General features: G+C 39.3%; 1 protein-coding gene across 8 annotated transcripts in view; it reads left to right on the forward strand.

Moving 5' to 3' along the window:
- Positions 1-7954: 7954 nt before the first annotated feature.
- mib2 (MIB E3 ubiquitin protein ligase 2) overlaps positions 7955-23549 on the forward strand; it is a 162483-nt gene continuing 146888 nt past the window's right edge. For 4 of the 8 annotated variants that reach the window (XM_069918211.1, XM_069918209.1, XM_069918216.1 and 1 more), the window contains exon 1: positions 9062-11184. The gene's annotated coding sequence lies outside the window, so the exon portion shown is untranslated. Of the gene's footprint in view, positions 8078-8203; positions 8243-9061; positions 11185-23549 lie in introns of those variants that run through there. The other 4 variants (XM_069918214.1, XM_069918212.1, XM_069918219.1 and 1 more) reach the window with 4 other exon arrangements.

Below are 23549 nucleotides of genomic sequence, written 5' to 3' on the forward strand. Positions count from 1 at the left end.
TTTGGCCCTTCTAGTCCATGCCGAACACATCCCACCTAGTCCCATTGATCTGCACCTGACACACCTCTTGTCCATATATAAATAATAAAATCAAACCCGCATCTACCACTTCGGTCAGAAGCTCATTCCACACTCCCACCACCCTATGAGTTAAGAAATTCCCCCTCATGTTTCCCCACTTTTGAACTTTTCCCACTTCAATCTCAATCCATGTCTTCTTGTTTGAATCTCCCCCATTCTCAATGGAAATAGCCTGTCCACATTGACTCCATCTGTCCCCCTCATAATTTTAAATACTTCTATCAAATCATCCATCTTTCTCCTATGCTATTTATTGTGAAGGGAATATATATTCTTTTGGTACAAGATGCAAAAAGGTATCACAAGTTTCTGTACTGAACTTTAAAATATTTGCACTTCATTTGATTTTCCAAACAAGACCATAATGGAACTAGTTATACTTTCCACAGAACTCGTACAGGAGCTTGCAGATGTTAGAATCTGGAATAAAATAATCTGCTGGAGCAACTGAGAAGATTGAAATTGTGTCAGTCTACCACTGATGTTGCTTGACCCACTGAGTTCATTCAGCAGATTGTGTTTTACTTTCCAGTGTACCTGTCGAAGTTTGATACAGAAATGGATAATATGCCAAATCATCCTTTGTAATAGAAGCATCAAAAAATAAAGGGGAGATTTGACAGACATTTGCAAAATTAGGAGGGATGTAGATAAGGGAAATGCAAGCAGGTTTTTTGACCTCAGACTGGATGAGACCAGAATGAGACAACATGGGTTAGGGGTGAAATGTTTTAAGAGGAACATTAAGGCAAATATTTGCACAGGGTGATGAGAGAGTGGAATGAGCTGCAAGTGGAAGTGGTGGATCTGGGCTTGATTTCAAAGAGAAGATTGGGCAGGTACCTGGATGGGAGGGCTCTGGTTGGGTGCAGGTCGATGGGACTTGGCAGAATGGCCTAGAAGGGCTGAAGAGCCTGTATCTTCACTGTAATGTTCTTGGGGTGTTAGCTTGCCATCAAAGAAGCCTCGATGTGCTGGCTCAAGGAGAAGATCACCATGAATTTGAAGGAACTCGCTCTCTCCGCCATTGTCCTATCAATGTTCCTCTCCCTCTCTCTCTCCACTGCCTAAAGTTTACAATAAGCCTGGTTTCAGTGATGTTGAGAGCAAGATTACTTTGGCACCACACAACCAAAATCTCAGTTATGAAGGGGATAGAGGGATATGTATCTCACATAAGCAGCAGGGTTCGTTTAATTTGGACATCATATTTCAATGCTGTCACAAGGGCTGAAGGGTCTGTTCAATGTTATTAATTTAAAGCATGATTTATTGGCCTGTATCTTATGGACTTATAGTAGGAGAATTGATCAGCTCTGGAAGGGATTGCAGAGAGGATTCAATGGGCTGACTGGCCGCCTATACCTTATAGGATCATAGAAAATGGGTGCAGGAGAAAGCCATTCAGCCCTTCAAGCCTGCACCACCATTCAATACAATGTGGTTACACAAGTTCCTCCTCATCTCAGTACAAAGTAACTTCCTTCTTATCCTCAGACTGTGACCACTTGTTCTGAACTTCCCCAACATTGGGAGCATTCTTCCTGCATCTAACCTGTCTTGTTCTGGCAGAATTTTATCTCTATGATATCCCCTCTCACTTGTGTGATTTCTTTTTTCTGACCATAATGTGATAAACACAGGTTCGCTGGCACTCCAGACTTAAGTGGTGTTGCTCCTGGAGTTTCAATACCACCTGGTCTTTTTTTTTGGTTATCACCAGGTGAATATTTTGGGTTAAAAACAGGTTGAAACAGTTGAAATTTGTGGTTTATGTTACTCTGCTCGTCTTTGGAAAGTTTTAACCCCAGTTTGCAAAAATTTCCTAGAAGTTTTTAATTACAGCCATCTTCCACAAGGTTTGGTTCCACGATGTTCTAACATGGGCCTTGCTACAACCCATTGCAGATCATGATAAAATGTCAAATTGAAACATGGCTTCATGTTTGCAGGGAGGTTGGGCTCTTCGTAAACATCCACAGTGGCAGAACTCCAGTATTTTCACACGTGAAATAATGGGAATTTGAACAAATTCTTTAAAGCACAATTCATTTAATTTGCAATTGAATGTAACATCTGTAATTTTTGACATAATCTTGCAGATTTGTTTCAGGACTTGTTTTTATAAGCACTTCATAACCTCCATATCGCTCAAAATGTTTACTGCTAGTTAAATACTTTGGAAATCTAGTTAAACCAGGAATTAATTTAGTCCAAATTATTCATTCAAGTGCCCATACACACTCAAGTGAGGAACATTGGTTTTAGTGACTGATAGCTTATTAAAACCTGCCAGGAGATGAATGTACTTCCCTGATAATCAGAAAACCAAGCTATGGGATATTTGTTTCCACCCATGAAAACAAGGAGAGGGGAAACACCCAACAGAGCTACACTCTCTCAAGCAGGAAAATATTAGTCTTGTTGCTTTGTACAGTGCAAGAAGCCTTTGTAATTTCCAGATAATTGGCAGGAACTCAATCTTAATGTTAGTCTGGAAAGGGGACTGGTTGTGTTGACAGGATATGAAAACAGCTTTTCAAATTTGTGTAAATGTAAAAGTTATTTGCTTACATGGAATGTTAATACCGTAAAGGAAAGTCGGCTTGCTTCTGTGATATGAAGTGAAAAATGAGTCATCAGATGATTCAATTGTAGTAAAAACACAGGAATGCTGGAGGAACTCAGCCGGTCTCACAACATCCACAGGAGGTAGATGTACCGTATATTTCAGCATATAAGTCGACCGTCAGAAAAGTTGGGTCCCTTTCAGTCTCATCATCATGTATCAGGTGTTCAAGTCATGCCCCCCCCCCCCCATCAAAAATCACGTTGACTGAGCTATTGGGCATTGCCGGGCGGTGTTTGTTATGGCGCCTCCTGCAAAATGATGAAAGTATGAAGAGTTTTAAGTTAAAAGTAATAAACAGTGAGACTCTGAATGTGTTTGCCGAGGTCTTTGTCTCAGACAGTGATAGTGATTTTGAAGGATTTAAATTTTTTTTTTCAATAAAAATTTCTTTCTAATATACTGGTAGCTGTAAAATTTGTTGGTTGGGTTCTTTTTTTGGTGTTTTGGGTCATCTTATATGCCGAATCTAAACCGAGTGGGGTTTTTTTAGTTGAATTTAAGGTCTCATTTTTGTATCTGGCATTATGTCAACCCCTGATTTTTTTGAGGGTTTCAAAACTTGACATACACTGAAATGTAGGTATATACTGACATTTTGTATTGTTTCCTCTTTTATCATATCCAATTAACACCTTTTGCTTGTTGGTCTGGACTCCTTACACCCCCCCCCCCCCCCCCAATTCTTCTCCCTTTGTCTTTATTGAGACGTCTGCCTGACTTTTTGCTTACACCTCAAAGAAGGGCTCAGGCCCAAAACGTTGGTAATATATCGTTACCTCCTGTGGATGCTGTGAGTCTGGCTGAGCTCTAGCATTTCTGTGTTTTACTTGTTTCTTATAATATCACTGTTCTAATATGGCATGGTACTCCAGTAGATGAGTTATTTGACCAGTATATCAATAGTTTGAACCATTAATTAAAAAGGCACAAGTTCACATCCCTTAATGGTAGCTGGGCATTATAAAACTCTGTAATGGTAACTGGAATTCTCATTAAAAACCCCGTCTGGTTGACTAATGGTTTGAAGAAATCTGCTGTCCTGCCCCAGCTATGCCAATACAGTTGGCTCTTACACTGGACGTCAAATGCTTGTATTTCAGCAATATCCACATTCCAAGAAAGAATAGATTAAAAGAAAAATGATAAGATTTTATTCAATTATCTCCCAGAGCAACAGGTTTTACAGTATTCTTGTTTATATTTATTTTTCACCAAATACTGAATACAGTCAGAAGAATTCTTGTTATATGTGGATTCTGTCTGAAACTTACAAGTCCCATCACCTCCAATCAAGGTTGGACTCCAGCCACCAATTAGTGTATTCATTTAAATGCTTGTCATTATTGGCCAGATGCCCAGCTCAGAACAGTATAAAACATCGATCCATACCACATTTCTTTTTCTCTGTCTCTTGGTCCAAACCTTGGACAATGTTCCATACTAGGTCACTACTGTGGACATTGCTGAAGGAGTCGCAGGTAAGGTGTGCACTACACTGAATTGAGGCATAGTACTGCAATAGATCAGTGCTTGCAGAGAACTGCATCTTGGTTGGACTGATATACAAATTGGCTTAAAACATGCATTATCTCAAGGTTTTAGAAAGGACAGCCCTCCCATCAAGAGGCATTTGAATGCAGGCACAAAAATTAATAAAACTTTATTAAACGGGAGACGATGCAAAAATTGGTAAGGCATGCAGAAACGTGGGCGGAAGCTTGACGAGAAATTTTAATTCAGCACTGAAAAACAACCTGGAAGAAATTGACAGAATTGTGGCCCAAACCGAATTGACTGACCGGCTATGGAGGCAGCCACCAAAGCAATAACTTGGAGCAGATGAAAAGCAAAAGACAAAATTCAAAATTACAGCCTCATGTTCCCCTCAAGGGGAACAGGCTGCGGGCCCAAACTCAGGAGCAGCTCACACACACCTCCACCGCTAACACACTGACTTGCACACATGAGGCCTAACCCTAATGTGAAGTGGTATGTGTCCTTAATATAGCTGGGGGGGGTTCTGTCCAAGGGGATTAAGGAAGGAGTCTATGTATTTGGCTACCTGGTAGGATTCGCTGCCGGTCTGATACAATTTGCCTGACTGGCGGGACTTCACCCACTACCATCCACGTATCTCAGTTCTTGGGTATTTTGGGTAAGATCTAGAACTTTTTCGTGGTTGTGTTCCTTTCAGGTATTCTAGTTTTTTTGGTGATGTGCTTGGATCTTTGTAGGCCTTCTAAGATTTCCCCAATCTCCTCGTGTTTGTCTAAAAATGGGCTCTGTCCGCTTGGTGTAGTGCTCTGTGTTGTAAAGTTGTCTGTGTGCTTCCAACAAGTATTGCTGTCTATCCAGCTGCCCTTGTCTTTATGACTATCTCTTTGTTGTTCCTCATTTCTGCCAGGGCCTGTTTCCTTCCTAGTCAGATTTGATCTCTTCTTCACTATGTCTATTTGCTGAATGTCCTCCTCTGCTTCTAATATGAAGTCCATAATGGCCCCCGGGACTTCCTCTGGTTTGGGTTCCCAACTCGAGGGTGGACAAAAGGGTGTTCTAGTAAACTGCTGAAGTGGTTGATTAATTATCCTATAGAATTGCTTCACATCTGCCGTTTTTGGATTTTTGCTGTAGGGACGAAGGTGAGACCCTTGTTCAGGACCCTCTCTTGTGTTTCACTGGGGATGAATGTCTGTGAAAGATTCACATTGGTTCTCCCTAGTTTAGGTGTGTGCCGCATGGGGCTTGTGGTCTCATTTAGGTTAAAGACTTCATCCACCCCTTAATAACATCCTGGGCTGTATTCTTCATCCAGTGGATGTTGTCTGGGCCTACAATGAACTGGTTATTGGGAACTGCTGGGAGGTGCTTATTGGTTTTTATGAACTAGTTTAGCCCTACCAGGGTAGCCCATTCTCTCTCTGGGAGTGCCTGGCTAAAGTTAATTATGGCCACCCAGATGCTGGCATTTGGGAATTTAATGCGAGCTTGTTTAAGCTGTCTGAGGTTTTTGTGACCTGTTGTTTATGCCAATTGATAAGACTGTCTTTTTAATTTCATGGCACGGTTCCAATTTTTCCAGGATTGAATTTGCATGGATAAATTTTGCTCCCAGATAGCTGTCCAATTGTGTGTACCTGTTAGGGCACTGTTTAATGTGGGAAATATTAGAGTCTCCAATTATCAGCACAGGTTTAGTTGGTTTAAGTCACCAATTCATATTCTGTTTGGCATTGGGGTGCCAAGTTACATCTCTGCTATTCTCAGTCACTGAAGCTGGCAGGGGCCCTCTACATTGTGGGGAAGAAACTAATTTTTAGCCTGATATGCACTTTCAAACTCTTCCTTCTCCTCGATGGGAGGTGCTGATAGATCCTTCAGGATGTTGGCTTCCCTTTGCTGGGCAGCGAAGATGTAGTGGAGTCCATGGAGGGGAGGGATGTTCGCATGATGTTCTGAGCTGCATTCACCACCTGATCTTGAGCAGAGCAGCTGTGACGCACCCAGCAAGTGCTTTCAATGGTGAACCTGTTATGGAGGGAAATGCTGAACCTTGTTAGTCTTCTGAGAAAGTGGAAGTGGTGTCCCAGGTTAGGTAATTGGAGACATTTATTCTCAGGAACTTGAAGCTACCTGCTCTTTCAACTTCAGTGTATTCATCTGGACAGGGTGTGGACTCAGCCCCTTTCCTGAAGTCGATGATCATCTTTGTCTTAATGAGAGGTTGTTCTGTTGGCACCGTACTATGAGGTTTTCATTCTCCTTCCTGTATTCTGTCTCATTATTTGATACCCTTAGGGGGGGGGGGGTTTCAAAATTCATCGCTATGTAATCCCTAAAGATTTCCATGGTGATATATTTCAGGAATAATGTATTACTAAGTTATAATTTGAAGGACTGTATCTGAAAATTTAATTTTTTATAATAAGCTGAGAAAAAAAGATTTCAAATGCTGTCCTCAATGCTGGTGTTGCTCAACTAGTTGGCAGGTTTATAATAGCAATGCATTTATGAGTCTTGCATACATAATTCCAGTTTCATTGGTCCACCAAGGAAGAGCATTTTTGATGGGGTGGGGTTTAATGGACATGTTTCAAATGGAGTCATGCTCTTTCCTTCACCCATACCCAAAGATGAGGACTTGATAGAAAGGATTTGTTTTAATATTTTGCTTTTCAAGAGTTTAAATTAAATGTTAAAACATTGTCTCAGGCACCTTCAGCAAGTATAGTACACTCACTGGCTGGAAATGCTGACTGTCTCTGGCCTGCAGAGGGACTGATGTAAACACCACACAATGTCCAGTTTCAGAAACAGGACCTTATTTTATAAATATTGCTTTGAAGAGGTGCTTCTGTGCCACAATTTTGGTGACAATTGCAAATTTACTATCCTCTACCATAAGAATCATAAAACCAGAGAGGATTTTCATCCAAGTGGACCCAGCACTGATCCCAGCGCTACACCACTACTCACAGGCCAACAATCTGTGTTACAACCCTCCACCTCCACCCTCCATCTCCCATCATCAAGCCAAATCTGCACACACCAATTTGGCCACCAACCTGACCTGGATCCTATCATGAGGGATCTTGTGAAAGGCTTTGTTAAAATCCATATAGAGAGATCTACCACCAAGCCCTCAACAGTCTTCTTGGTTGGTCAAAAACGCAATTAAATGTCGATTAGAGGGAGGGGGATAGTTTAGGTTTGGATGTGTTTATGACATTATTTGAAGAATAGGGGAATAAAGGGAAATAAAATAAAACTGGAAAGTCAGCAGGCACTGTGGTTGAAATAAAAAACAATGCAGGAGAAATTCAGCAGGTCCACAGTGTACTTTAAATTGGAAAGATAAAAAAATTCGTAACCAACTTTTCTGGCTTGAGCCCTTCATCAAGGAGGAATACATGGGTAAATGGAGCGGAGTCCATGGACCGATCTGTCAAGCTCATGTTGAATGGCAGATTTGCTCGACGGGATAAATAGTTTCCCCTAGTTTTTTTTTCCTTCTGATCAGCACCAGTAAAATAAAAGCTGAAAAGCTGCAGCACTCTGCAGGTCATGGAAATCTGCAAAACGATCGATCATCCACATCGGTCCTGTCAGCAAGAGTGACCCTGATCTTAGACCTTAACCCCCTGCCGCTGTTTCAATGGGAAGTGCCTCTGTTCTGTTTCTGAGCTGGATCGGCTGCTTCGGCAACTCGAGCCACGCCCGTGTCAGACCCTGTTCCGTTCTCCGGAGCCACCCACCGCCACGTGAAACAGTTGGCCGTCGTGCCGAGGATTCCCCGCGGGTTCACGGCATTTCCTGCCAAGTTGTTCTCCAGTCGCCCCGATCAACGAAACCTCGGACCATGAACAGGTGATGGACTGGGTGACAGGGCCAGGGAGTGAAGCGGGCCCGGGGGAGCTTCATTGGTGACGTAACCTTGAAACCGCTCTATTAGTGCCCGGCGTTCCGTCCAGTTCATGCTTCCCCCGAGCACCGTCGCCCCGGAACGGCTTGCGCCACGGAGCAGGATGGCGGGTGAGGGGACGGCGACATCTCCCGCGGGCTGGCGGCTCTCAGAGGCCCGGCGACCGGGGACTCGGGAGGTGGTGGGGGGAGAGGGAAGGGGAGGGGTGGTTTTGTGGTAAAGGGGGAGAGGGAAGGGTGTGGGGGGGGGGGAAGGAGGGTGGAGGGGAGATGGAAGGGGGAGGGTGGAAAGGGAGAGGATGCCGTTAGGGAAGAGAGGGAGGGGAAGGAGGGTGAGGTGGAGAGTAAAAGGGGTAAGGGTAGGGGAAGTCATGTGGGGTGGGGAGTGGAGAGCGGTCTTCAAGGGAGAGGGGGTTATTGGGGTGGGGAAAGGGAGGGGTGGCAGAAGGGTGGGGGAGAGTTTGAAGGAGGGAAAGTTGAGGTAGGGAGTGGGGGAAGGGAAGAAGGGAGGGGCAAGGGGAGAAGGGGATGGGAAGAGGGGGAGGGGGTCGTCAGGGTGAGGAAGGGGAAAGAGAAGGGATGTTGGGGAAGTAGGGGTGTGGGAAGGTGTTTGGAGATGGTGCTCTGGAAGTAAATACACCAAAATGCTGGAGAAACTCGGGTGGTCTTTTCAGCATCTATAGGAGACAAAGATGTATTGCTTCAAGGAATAAACAGAATAAGCCAGGAACAGGAAATCTCAGAATTCAAACAATAGGGAAGGAATCGAGATCACAAAAGGTGTTAATTGTATGTGCTTAGGGATTAGGTAGGTAGAGTTTATCGTGTCTGTGTGAAAGGAGACAGGGAATGGGGAGACAATGGGGGAAGAAGAGAGTGGGGGTGGTGGTAGTGGTGGTGGGGGGGTTTAATAAAGCCAGAGAAGTTGATATTAATGCCATCTGGTTGGAGGGAGCCCAGTCAGAAGATGAGGTGTTGTTCCTCCAATTTGCAGGTGGTCTCAGTCTGGCAGTGCATGAGATCATGGACAGCAAGTGAATGGGGCAGGGAATTGAAATGTGACGGACAGAGCCAAGGTGCTCAACAAAGTGATCTCCCAGTCTGTGTCCATCTGTCTGATGTAGAAGAGACCACAGCGGAATGCAGTAGATGACCCCCACCCCTGCAGATTCAAAAATGAAATTTAGCTTCATGTGGAAGGCCTGTTTGGGGCCCCAAATGGTGGTGAGGGAAGATGTGTGGACACAAGTGGAGAATCTCCTGTGGTCATGGACAGGTACCAAGGGAATGACTGTGGGAAGGGAGTAATGGGCAAGGGAGTCACGGAGGGAGTGGTCCCTGCAGAAGGTGGAGAGGGGAATATGTGTCCAGTGGTGGGATCATATGGTAGATGGCGGAAATGGTGGAGTTGGATATGTTGGATGTGGAGGCTGGGTGGGGTGGTAGGTGAGGACAAGAGAAATCCTGTCCTTGTTGTGCATGGGGTTGGAGGTGGCCAGGGCAGTTGTGTGGGTAATGAAGGATATGTGGGTGAGCGGTGAGTTGATGGTGATAGAGGGAAAACCATGTTGTTAGAAGAAGAAGGACATCCCTGATCTGGCATGGATATCCTCATCCTGGGTACAGATGAGATGGAGACTGAGGAATTGAGAGAATGAAATGGAATCCTTACAGGGGACAGGGTGGGAAGAGGTGGAGTCAAGGTGCTGTGGGAGTTTGTAGAAAATGACCGTTGAGAGTTTGTCTCCTGAGATGGAGACAGAGAGATTGAGAAAAGGGAGAGTTGCTATAGATGGACCAAGTGAATTGGAGGTTAGGATGGAAGTTGGCAGCAAAGTGGATGAAGTCATCAAGTTCATCGTGGGTACATGAGGCAGCAGCAAAGTAGTTGTCGATGCAATAGAAGAAGAGTTGAGGGGCATTCCCTGTGTATGGTTGTAGCATGGATTGCTCCATATAGCCAACAAAAAGGCAGGCAGAGCTGGGGGCCATGGAGAAAGTGGGATGAGCCAAAGGAGAAATTATTGAGGGTGAGGTCAAGGGGGACTAGTTGGTTCTATTGTCCAGAAAGAAACAAAGGGCTTTGAGGCCTTCAATATGGGGAATGGAGGTTTGTAGAGATTGGATGTCTGTGATAAATATGAGGTGATTCAGTTCAGGGAAATGGAAGAGATAAAGGGCATGCGAAATGTCCTGGATGTAGGTGAGGAGGGACCAGACCAGTGGGGACAAAACAGTCAAGGGAAGCGGAGACCAATTTGGTGGGGCAGGGGCACATGGACACATTGGGTTTTCTGGGACAATTGGGTTTGTGGATCTTGTGTAGGAGGTATAAACGGGTGTTGTGGGGTTGGAAGGCTGTGTCAGGGAGGTGACCAGAAGTGATGAGTGCATGATACAGTTGTTGATGAGTTTTGATGGAGTCCTATTGGAGGGGCAAGGAAGAGGAGGTGCCTGAGAGCTGTCGTCCAGCTTCCGCCAGATAGAGGTCAGTGCACCAGTCCACAACAGCATCGCCCTTTTGATGGTGAGGGTCGAATTGGTGCAGAGAGTGTGGAGGGCCAGGTGTTCTGAGGGGGTGAGATTGGAATGAGTAAGGGGAGAAGTAAAGTCGATATGTTGATGTCACAGTGGCAGTTGGAAATATAAAGGTCCAGAGCAGGTGGACTGGAATGAAGTGTCCAGGAGGAGGAAGATGTTTTAAAGTGGGAGAAGGGATCTGTAGTGGGGGGGAGAAGGAGATGTGGAGATTCGTGGTTGTGAAAGTAAGCATGGAGACGGAGCCGAAGGAAGATCATGGTGTGCGTGGAACTGGTTAAGGTGTGGGCAGGGGTGCAATGTTACCTTCATTACCCATAATCCCCCACGCAGCTGGAACCACTCTGCCAGTGCCAGGGAAATGTGAATGCCTGTTGCCACCCCCCCACCCCACCCTCCCAGTTTCTTCCATGACCAGTTGTATTCCTACCGTTTGCTCTCAATTACACAACACCAAATACAACATGGCGGCCACCAAGGCCAGGTTTCACAAGGCCTCCTTGTCGCCATTTTTGGTGAGTTCTGGTGCCTAAAAAATTTGCATTGCACCCCTGGGTGTGGGGCAAAGGGGGACGAAGGAGAGGCTTCTACTGAGGACAGAGCATTGGAAGTTGGGAATCATTGTTTTGTTCTGTGGTGTCGGACTGAGAGAGGTCTGCAGTTGATGGAGCTGCTGGAGATTGATGGAAGGATGTTCATGTGAATCAAGGAGGTAGGGAACATGAAGTTTAAATCACAAGTATCCTGACGTCAAATAGAGTAAAGGGCTACCCAGTGATCTTACCATATAACCGTATAACCACTTACAGCACAGAACAGGCCAGTTCGGCCCTACTAGTCCATGCCGTAACAAATCCCAACCCTCCTCGTCCCACTGACCAGCACCCGGTCCATACCCCTCCAATCCTCTCCTATCCATGTAACTATCCAGTCTTTCCTTAAATGTAACCAATGATCCCGCCTCGACCACGTCTGTCGGAAGCTCAGTGACATCCTAAATATCTCTGTTAATGGCCCCACTATCTGTCCACTAACCTCCCTGAGTGTCCTTGGAATATTTTGTCCGGTCCCGGAGATTTATCCACCTTTATCTTTTTCAACACAGCCATCACTACCTCCTCGGTTATCCTTATATGCTTCATTACCTCCCCACTATTTTTCTTTACCTCAACTGGTTCAATATTTTTTTCCTTAGTGAATACCGAGGCAAAGAAATCATTCAAAATTTCCCCCATTTCCTCTGTCTTCTCACTCAGCCTACCCTCACTATCTACAAGGGGTCCAATTTTATCCCTCACTAATCTTTTACTTTTAATGTACTTATAGAAACCCTTTGGATTTATTTTTACTCTGTTTGCCAAAGCCTCTTCGTGCCTTTTTTTGGCCTTTCTAATTGCTTTCTTAAGATTCCTTCTACTCTCCTTGTAGTCCTCCTTCAAATTGTCAGCTCCCTGTTCTTTATACCTCTTGTACACCTCCCTTTTTCTCCTAACCAAATTTCCAATATTCCTCGAAAACCAAGCCTCCCAATGACTTCCAGCCTTTGATCCTCACTGGGACATAACTACTCTGTACCATCAAAATTTCTTTTTTGAATATCCTGCATTTTTCATTTACACCCTCACCTGAAAATATTCTGTCCCACTCAATACTCCCCAAATCCCTTCTTATTCCTTCAAAATTTGCTCTTCTCCAATCCATAACCTCAACTTTAGGCCCCTCTTTGCTCTTCCCTAAAACTACCTTAAAACTAACAGAATTATGATCACTAGACCCAATTGGATCTCCAACATTAATGTCTGATACCTGACCTAGCTCGTTCCCTAACAGAAGATCCAGTATTACACTGTCCCGAGTCAGTTCTTCTACTAATTGATTCAGAAAACAATCTTGAACATATTTAACGAACTCTAGCCCATCCAGCCCTCTAACTGTATGGGTATCCCAATCAATGTGAGGGAAGTTAAAATCTCTCATGATCACTACCTTATGATTCTCACACATATATGTTATCTCTCTACACATTTGTTCCTCTAGTTTTCTTGACCCATTTGGTGGTCTGTAATACACCCCTATTAGCACCCTCATGTCTCCTTCACCCCTCAATTCCACCCAAAAAGCCTCACTGGACGATCCCTCCAGACCATCTTGCCACCTCACGGCAGTAATGTCCTCCTTAAGAAGCAGAGCAACTCCTCCCCCTTTTTTACCCCCTGATCTATCACATCTAAAACAAATGTATCCTGGAACGTTAAGTTGCCAGTCCTGCCCCTCTTGTAGCCAGGACTCACTAATTGCCACAATATCATGACCCCAAGTATCTGTCCATGCTCTAAGCTCATCTACCTTGTTCACTATGCTTCTTGCATTAAAATATATGCATTTCAGAGAATGACCCTCACATACATTCTCTTTTCTACCTTCTACCCTAATCTCCATCCTACCTTTGTTATCGTTTTTATTCTTATCTAGGTGGCCATGCTCCCTTGACACTGCTCTCACATTCTGTTCCCCACCCCCCTGCCAAACTAGTTTAAACCTTCCCCCACAGCTCTAGCAAATCTGCTTGCCAGCACATTGGTCCCCCTCCAGTTCAAGTGGAGTCCGTCCCTTTTGTACAGGTCCGACCTTCTCCAGAAGAGATCCCAATGATCCAGAAATCTTATCCCTTGCCCCCTGCACCATCTCTTTAGCCATGCATTCATCCTCCACATCCTCCTATTTCTACCCTCACTAGCCAGTTTTTAAAAAAAATTATTTTATTAGCACATGCATCAAAAATACATACAAAAATAGGAAATTTTAGTATATCAAAATCAATACAGGCCTTTTTATCATTTCCTTCACCCCCCCCCATTCCCTCCCACACAGAAAAACCCCTAAGAAGAAGAAAAGAAAAGAAACAAAAAGGAAAAAATTAATAAGCAAAGGAAGAAAAAAAGGAGAGAGACTAGTTTTATAATAATACTGGATATTATCTGATTAATAAATACTTAAATGAATCTAATAAAACACTACTGTATAATATATAACATTTCTCCATGCCATCTGTCTAAAACCGTCAGTGTCTAATTTCTATGAAATTACTATACATTTCCTAACAACTGCTCGTGCAATCTTTAAAAAATTCTTTTTTAAACCAATTTAATTTTAAATCTAGACTCATCCTTCATATGTCTCCCAAAAGAAACAACATAGGGTTTCTCAGAAGCTTAAAAGTGTTACTTGTTGAAGAAAATCTATTACGCTGGTCCAGAAGGAATTCAATTTAGGGCATGTCCATGGGGAATGTAAAAACGTACCGATATCCTGTTTGCATCAAAAACACATCTGAAATAATTGACTTCAATCTATTCAGTTTTTGTGGTGTAATATATAACTGATGTATAAAGTTATACTGTATATCAAACATTTATTGTATTTTCCTACTATCATAGCATATTTGTGACCTATTTTTTTCACCTATATCTGCACCCAGGACCATTTCCCACCTTTGTTTAGACATAAAAATCTTTCTTCCTTACTCCCCTCTTGAGTAATAAGTATATAACTGATATGAATTTCTTTGTATTTGGTTTTGATATTGTTTCTATTTCATCATTTTCTAATAATAAATAAGATGTAGTTAGTCTTTCTCATAAATAAGCCTTTAGTTGATAATATCCAAATTTTGTATTCCATATTTAACTTTCAATTGATCAAATGTCATTAAATATCTGCCTTGATAACAATCTTTAATAGATTTTATTCCTTTTTTTGATCAGTTCAACATAAACAGGATCAATTTATTTTGTACCAGTGACGCTCTTATTAATTCATACCCCTTAATTCCCATCAACAAATGTACCTTGTGCCATATTCTAATCAAATGTTTTAATACAGGTGTGTTCATTTCTCCAGTTAATAATACCTCATTCCATTTAAATAGAAATTCTTCAGGTTCTTTCTCACCTATTTTTTTCATTTCCATATTAACCCAAAGCCACTTTTTCTCCTTCCTCAAAAAGAGAAGAGAGAACTCATAATTGGTCCACTTTATAATAATACTCAAAATTTGGAAGCTGTAAACTTCCGATTCAAATCTCCAGGTTAATTTGTCCATAAAAATCCTCCACATCTTTCCTTTCCTTATAAAATTTTCCTTCTAATTTTGTTTAAATATTTTTTAAAAACTTTTAAGAAAAATCAATGGGCAAGGATTGAAATAAATATTACACACGTATAAAAATATTCATTTTAATACAATTTACTTGACTAATTAATTAAGGTGATTGGTAGGTCAACCCATTTTTTAAAATCTTCAGTTTTCTTAAACAATGGTCCATAGTTAATTTTAAATAAATTCCAACATTGTCAATTCTAATTCCCAAATATTTTATTCCATGTTCAGGCCATTTAAATCTCGTATTTTGCTTACATAGAGTATGATCACCAAGAGCCAGTGGCATAATTTCACTTTTGTTCCAATTAACTCTATATTCCTGAAACTGCTTCATATTGTTCTAATTGCAGATGGAATTGATCTTTTTTTTTAAATTTTTTATTTTTCACACTATAAACCATATTGATCAAGATACATACATTTTCCTTTCCAAATATATACAGTGTTGTTTTCTCTCCCCCCTTCCCTCCTCCCCTCCCTCCCTCCCTCACCTCCCCTCCCACTTATTTAAAGTTCAGAATATAAGATACATTAAACCCTTTAAACAATGTTGTCACTCAATAAAAATAAACAAGAAATTCCACTGAGTCAGTTCTTTTCATTATCTTCTCCTTCTGACATTTTAGGTGGTAGATATCCACGGTAGATTTTCTCTATTGTGTTTCATGTATGGGTCCCATATTTGTTCAAATATTGTAATGTTATTTCTTAAATTGTATGTTATTTTTTCTAATGGAATACATTTATTCCTTTCTATATACCATTGTTGTATTCTCAAATTATCTTCTAATTTCCAGGCTGACATAATACATTTTTTTGCTACAGCTAGGGCTATCATAACAAATCTTTTTTGTGCTCCATCCAAATCAAGTCTAAATTCTTTGTTTTTTATGTTACTTAGGAGGAAGTTCTCTGGCTTTTTTGGTATATTGCTTTTTCTGATTTTATTTAGTATCTGGTTTAGATCTTCCCAAAATTTTTTCACTTTCTCACATGTCCAGATTGCATGAACTGTTGTTCCCGTTTCCTTTTTACAGCGAAAACATCTGTCAGAAACTGTTGGGACCCATTTATTTAACTTTTGAGGTGTAATGTATAACCTGTGTATCCAGTTATATTGTATCATACGTAACCTGGTATTTATTGTATTTCTCATGGTTCTGGAGCATAGTTTCTCCCATGTTTCCTTCTTTATCTTTATGTTTAGATCTTGTTCCCATTTTTGTTTGGTTTTACCATTTGTTTCCTCATTCTCCTTTTCTTGTAGTTTAATATACATTTTTTGATTATCATTGTATCTGTAATCACATATTCAAAATTACTTCCTTCTGGTAACCTCAGACTGTTTCCCAATTTGTCCTTCAAGTAGGATCTCAGTTGGTAGTATGCCAACCTTGTATCGTCAGTTATATTATATTTATCCTTCAATTGTTCAAAGGATAATAATTTATTTCCCGAAAAACAATTATCTATTCTTTTGATCCCTTTTTTCTCTCATTCTCTAAAGGAAAGGTTATCTATTGTAAAAGGGATTAACTGATTTTGTGTCAGTATTAGTTTTGGTAGTTGGTAATTTGTTTTATTCCTTTCTACATGAATATTCTTCCAAATGTTGAGCAGATGATGCAATACCGGAGAATTCCTACGTTGTACCAATTTTTCATCCCATTTATATAATATATGTTCAGGTATCTTCTCCCCTATTTTATCTAGTTCTAATCTAGTCCAATCTGGCTTTTCCCTTGTTTGATAAAAATCTGATAGGTATCTTAATTGTGCGGCTCTATAATAATTTTTAAAGTTTGGTGGTTGTAAGCCTCCTTGTTTATACCATTCTGTTAATTTATCTAGTGCTATCCTCTGTTTCCCCCATCTCCATAAAAATTTCCTTATTATTTTCTTTAAATCCTTGAAAAATGTCTCTGTTAATCGTATTGGTAATATCTGAAATAAATATTGTATCCTTGGGAAAATGTTCATTTTAATACAGTTTATCCTTCCTATCAGTGTTAGTAGTAAATCTTTCCAATGCTCTAAGTCGTCTTATAATTTTTTCATTAGTGGATAATAATTGAGTTTATATAGATGGCCGAGGTTTTTATTTATTTGTATACCTAGATAACGCATTGTTTGCGTTTGCTATCTGAATGGTGATTCTTTCTCAAATTTTGAGAAATCCGCATTATTCATTGGGATTGCTTCACTTTTATTTGCGTTAATCTTGTACCCCGACACTTCTCCATATTCCTTCAATTTCCTATGTAATTCTTTTATTGATATTTCTGGTTCTACTAAGTATATTATAACGTCATCTGATTATATTTGAATATAAAATAGACTGATTTTATATTCCTTGTCTTTTATTTTTATCCCTTTTATTTTCTGTTTTTATCAGTTCTGCCAGTGGTTCTATGGCTAATGCGAACAATAAAGGAGATAGTGGGCATCCCTGCCTTGTTGATCTGCTTAAGTTAAATTGTTTTGATATATATCCATTTACTGTCACTTTCGCCAATGGCCCCTTATATAATGCTTTAATCCAATTAATATATTTCTCTGGTAAGCTGAATTTTTGTAGTACTTTGAATAAATAATTCCATTCTACTCTGTCAAAGGCTTTCTCTGCGTCTAAAGCAACTGCTACTGTTGGAGTTTTATTTCCTTCTACTGCATGAATTAAGTTAATAAATTTACAGATATTGTCCATTATTCGTCTTTTTTTAATAAATCCAGTTTGGTCTAGATTTACTATTTTTGGTACATAGTCGGCTAATCTGTTTGCTAATAGTTTAGCTATTATCTTGAAATCTGTGTTAAGTAAAGATATTGGTCTATATGACGCTGGTGTAAGTGGATCTTTCCCTGTCTTTGGTATTACTGTAATTATGGCTGTTTTACATGACTCTGGTAAGCTTTGTGTTTTATCAATCTGGTTGATTACTTCCAGAAGGGGAAGAATTAATAAATCTTTAAATGTATTGGGAATCCATCCTCTCCTGGTGTTTTATTGTTCGGTAGTTTTTTTATTATCTCCTGTATTTCTTCTATTTCAGATGGTTTTGTTAATTTATTTTGTTCCTTTGTTTGTAATTTCGGTAGTTCAACTTTAGTTAAAAATTCATCTATTTTATCTTCTTTCCCTTCGTTTTCAGTTTGATATAGTTGTTCATAGAATTCTCTAAAGTTTTCATTAATCTCCGTTGGATTATATGTGATTTGCTTGTCCTTTTTCCTTAATGCCAATACCATTCTCTTAGTTTGTTCTGTCTTAAGCTGCCATGCTAGAATTTTGTGCGTTTTTTCTCCTAGTTCATAATATTTCTGTTTTGTCTTCATTATGTTCTTCTCCACCTTATATGTTTGTAGTGTTTCATATTTTATTTTTTATCTGCCAATTCTCTTCTTTTAGTTGTGTCTTCCTTCATTGCTAATTCTTTTTCTATATTTGCTATTTCCCTTTCCAACTGTTCTGTTTCCTGGTTGTAGTCCTTCTTCATCTTGGTTACATAACTTATTATTTGCCCTCTGATGAACGCGTTCATTGCGTCCCATAGTATAAACTTATCTTTCACTGATTCCGTGTTTATTTCAAAGTACATTTTAATTTGTCGTTCAATGAATTCTCTAAAATCCTGCCGTTCAAGTAGCATGGAGTTTAATCTCCATCTATACATTCTTGGTGGGATGTCCTTTAACTCTATTGTCAATAACAGGGGTGAGTGGTCTCATAATACTCTAGCCTTATATTCCGTTTTCCTAATTCTCTCTTGCATGTGAGCTGATAACAGGGATAGGTCTATTCTTGAGTATGTTTTATGTCTACCCGAATAATATGAATATTCCTTTTCCTTTGGGTGTTGTTTCCTCCATATATCCAAAAGTTGCATTTCTTGCATCGATTTAATTATAAATTTGGTTACTTTGTTCTTTCTATTAATTTTTTTTCCAGTTTTATCCATGTTTGAATCCAAATTAAGATTGAAATCCCCTCCTATTAGTATGTTCCCTTGTGTATCTGCTATCTTCAAAAAGATATCTTGCATAAATTTTTGATCTTTGTTAGGTGAATATACATTGAGTAGATTCCAAAACTCCGAATATATCTGACATTTTATCATTACATATCTCCCTGCTGGATCTATTATTTCCTCTTCTATTTTGATTGGTACATTTTTACTGATTAATATAGCTACTCCTCTAGCTTTTGAATTATATGATGCTGCTGTTACATGTCCTATCCAATCTCTCTTTAATTTCTTGTGTTCCACTTCGGTTAAGTGCGACTCTTGTATGAATGCTATATCAATTTTTTCTTTTTCAATAAATTTAACAGTTTCTTCCTTTTATTTGGTTATGTATTCCAATAATATTTAAAGTCATATAATTCAACATAGCCATCTTATACTTTGTTTATCTTTCCTTTCTGTTTCCTCATCATCACCTTTCCTTCTTATCCATTTCTGTTTTTTTTTAAGCACATTATAAGACAACATTTCTAAAACATAAAATATTTCCATTACTCTCCTATCTAAAAATCCTTTAACCCCATTATCCCCTCCCCTTCCTGAGTTGCCCTTTATCCCTTGTCGGGCAACCACATCTCTCCTCTCCATTTGGATTTGCGAAATCACTCACAAACGTCAACTGATTTCGCAGTGATCGTAGTTCTTCCCCACCCAGCCCCCCCAGAAAAGATTTTGATCTTCATATATAACGAAGGTCACTCTCTTAATTCCCTCCTTACTTCCTCTCTTCCCTTACTTTCCCTTATTAATTCTTATCTATACTCTATATATTTTTTTAAAATATACATACCCACATGTACACACATACATACATACACACATACATATAGTCTGTGGTCATTTTTGCTCTCGTTACATGTCTTCATCTCTCTGTCTGTTTTGTAGTTGTTCTGCAAATTTTCGTGCTTCCTCCGGATCTGAGAATAGTCTGTTTTGCTGCCCTGGAATAACTATTTTCAGTACCGCTGGGTACTTTTGCATAAATTTATATCCTTTTTTCCATAGGATCGCTTTTGCTGTATTAAACTCCTTTCTCTTCTTCAGGTGTTCAAAACTTATGTCTGGATAGAAAAAAAATTTTTGAACTTTGTATTCCAGTGGTTTTTTGTCTTCTCTTATTTTCTTCATTGCTTTCTCCAATATATTTTCTTTTGTTGTATATCTTAGGAATTTTACCAGAATGGATCTTGGTTTTTGTTGTGGTTGTGGTTTAGGGGCTAATGTTCTATGTGCCCTTTCTATTTCCATTTCTTCCTGTAATTCTGGTCTTCCTAGGACCCTGGGGATCCAATCTTTTATAAATTCTCTCATATTCTTGCCTTCTTCATCTTCCTTAAGGCCCACTATCTTTATATTATTTCTTCTATTATAATTTTCCATTATATCTATCTTCTGAGCTAACAGCTCTTGTCTCTTTAACTTTTTTATTAGATTCTTCTAATTTCTTTTTTAAGTCATCTACTTCCATTTCTATGGCTGTTTCTCATTCTTCCACCTTGTCCACTCTTTTTCCTATATCTGACATGACCATCTCTAATCTATTCATTTTTTTCTTCTGTACTTTTTATTCTTCTTTTTATTTCACTAAATTCTTGTGATTGCCATTCTTTTACTGATTCCATATATTCTTTAAAAAAAATATCCATTGTCTTGTCCTTCCCTTCTTCTTCCATTTCTCTGTGTTCTTCCTCTTCTTCCTCTGGGTTGGTCATCTGTTGTTTCTTTGATTTCTTTTTATTCTCTTCTTTCTTGTTCTCATTATTTTCTATGTTCTCCTCTTGTTGTTGTGTGGTGGCTGTCATTCTCAGCTGTGGAGATCGACTCCTCAGCTGGTCCCCCCTCCCTTAGGTGTTTTTTCTTGTCTTGCGCATCGCGCATGCGCGAGGAGTCGTGCATGCTCGGTTGCGCACTTTTGCTTGGCTCCGCGAGCCATTTTTGTAGTCCCGAGCTCGGGGCTTCAACTGACCTGAGGGAGCGGGCTTCTCTCTCCACAGCGGGCCTCCTCGGACAGGTAAGGCCTTCACCTTCTTCTTCCGACGTCTTTTCTTCTTCTCTTCTTCCCGTTGCTTTTGACTTTTCTTTCTTCACTGCCATTTTCTTCCCACCTTTATTTTCACTTTATTTTAATTTTCGTTTTTGTGCATTTGTGTTTTCTGTGTTTTTTTTAAACTTTTCTGGAGAGGGCTGGAGTTCCCCAACCGGCCACTACTCCATCACGTGACTCCCTCCGTATATGGAATTTATCTGATGAATTTTCATGGTCTGTCAAATAAATAATTATATCATCTGCAAATAGACTAATTTTATGTTCCTTAGCCCCTATTTTAATACCCTTAATATCAGAATCAATTCTAAGTAATTCAGATAACTGTTCAATTACTAATACAAAAAGTACTGGCAATAATGAAGAACCTTGTCTTGTTGATCTTGTTAATTTAATATATCAGATATTTGACCATTTGTCATTATTCTGACTCTTGGTTCAATATATAATGCTTTTATCCAATTTATAAATGTTTCTCCTAAATCAAATTTAGCAAATATCTTAAAAATAAAATCCCATTCTACTCTATCAAATGCTTTTTCTGCATCTAGGGCCACTACTACACTTAGATTTTCTCTCTTTTCAGCTAGATGAATTAAACTAATCAACCTAGTTAGATTGTCTGACAATTTTCTTTTTTTAATAAATCCTGTTTGGTCCTTATTAAGTTTCCAGTCTATTTGCCAATAATTCAGCCGCTATCTTGTAGTCCACATTCAGTAAGGATATCAGTCTATAAGGTGATGACATCAGTGGATCTTAAACTTTTTTTGGAATCACTGTTATAGTTGCTATCTTAAAGGAGTCAGGAAGATTTCCAGTTTCTTCCATTTGTGTTAAAACTTTCATCAATTAAGGAATCAGGGCATCTTTGTGAATTTTTTAATAAAAATCTGATGTAAATCCATCTTCACCAGGAGATTTATTATTTTGTAAAGAAGCGATCACTCTTCCAACCTCACCTACTGTAAAGGAGGTACCAAATATTTTCTGTTCTCCTATATTTAATTTGGGTAAATTTATTTTAGATAAAAATTGATCAATTTTATTGTCATCCTGCTTAGACTCTGATTTGTATAGTTTCATATTGAATTGCTTAAAACAATAATTTATATCCTGAGGTTTGTAAGGTATATAATCTCACTTGTTTCTAGTTGCAGTAATAGCTTTTGATTCTTGGTGTTTTCACTTGCCATGCTAAGACTTTGAGCTTGTTCCCCCAGTTCATAGTATCTCAGTTTAGTTCTCACCATCATTTTTTCCATTCTATAGGATTATAATGTATTATATTGCAACTTTTTATTCAAAAGAATTCTTTTTTTTCTAACAATTGTTTTTGTAATTCCTTTTCTAGATGTAATATTTCTCCCTCTAAATTATTAATTTGAGACATATATTCCTTTTTAACTTTAGAAGAGAAACTTGTTATCTGTCCACAAATATACGCTTTCATTGCATCTCTTAGAACAAATTTGCTGACAATACAAACGTATCAAATCTAGAGTATGAATCATATCTATTGGAATAAAATGAATAGTCCTTTTCTCTAGGATATCCCCTTCTCCAAATATCAACTAAATTCAGGTCTTGCATTAATAACAAAGTTATTTTTGCCACCTTAGATGGTGTCATGCTTTTTGTTGATCTATCTAATATAGGATCAAAACAAAAATTAAAATCTCCACCTAAAGCTTCACCCATATTTAAAAAGATTTCTTGTCTAAATTTACCATCATCCACATTTGGTGCATAGATATTCATTAATGTCCACTGTTCAGAAAAAAAATTGACAATTTATTAATACAAACAGACCAAATGGATCTGAAACTGTATTTTGTATTTTAATTGGAATATTCTTAATTATCAAAATCACCACTCTAGGTTTTGTATTAAAATGTGATGCTACTACCATTCCAACCCAATCCCTTTTTAATTTCTGATGTTCCTTTTCAATTAGATGTGTTTTTTGTTGGAAAGCAATGTCTTCTTTCATTTTTTTAATATATGTTAAAATTTTCTTTCTCTTTATAGAGCCCATTCGCATTAAAACTAGCAAAATTTAATCCTTTACTCATTATGAAATTTTAAAAATTCGTACACTTTTCCCTTTTTCATAATTCTCCTTCATCAGTCCCCGGCCCTTCACCAAACTCTTAATTATAAAAGTCATAAAATCCAGTGATAACAATAATTCTTGACTGCATAGATAAAAGGAAAAAAGAAAAGGTGACAGAAAAGACCCCACCGGCTTGAGCATTATCGTGAAATCCCCTGGCACTGCTACCTCCCCCCTCTATTTTTCAGGTTGAGACTAAAGTCACAAAATAACATCCACGGTTCGGCAGGATCCAGTTAGCACATTTCCGGCTCCTCTGAGTATATTAAACACATCCCCACAATATTTCAAAATCTTTTCCAAATTACATTAACCACAGCAAAGTAACTTTGCATTTTCAAGTGTCTGCTCTTTGGGTCAACTCTTGATGCAAACGCTCCGCAAACTCATGAGCTTGTTCTGGATTCATAAAAATTGACTTGGACCTCCTTGGACAAATACTTCCAGAGTCGCAGGATAGCGTAGAATGAAAGTATATCCCTTCTTCCACAATATTATTTTTAACTGGATTAAAACTCTTCCTCTTCAATAAT

The sequence above is a fragment of the Narcine bancroftii genome, chromosome 2 (assembly GCF_036971445.1).
Source record: "Narcine bancroftii isolate sNarBan1 chromosome 2, sNarBan1.hap1, whole genome shotgun sequence".
Classification (NCBI taxonomy): Eukaryota; Metazoa; Chordata; class Chondrichthyes; order Torpediniformes; family Narcinidae; genus Narcine; species Narcine bancroftii.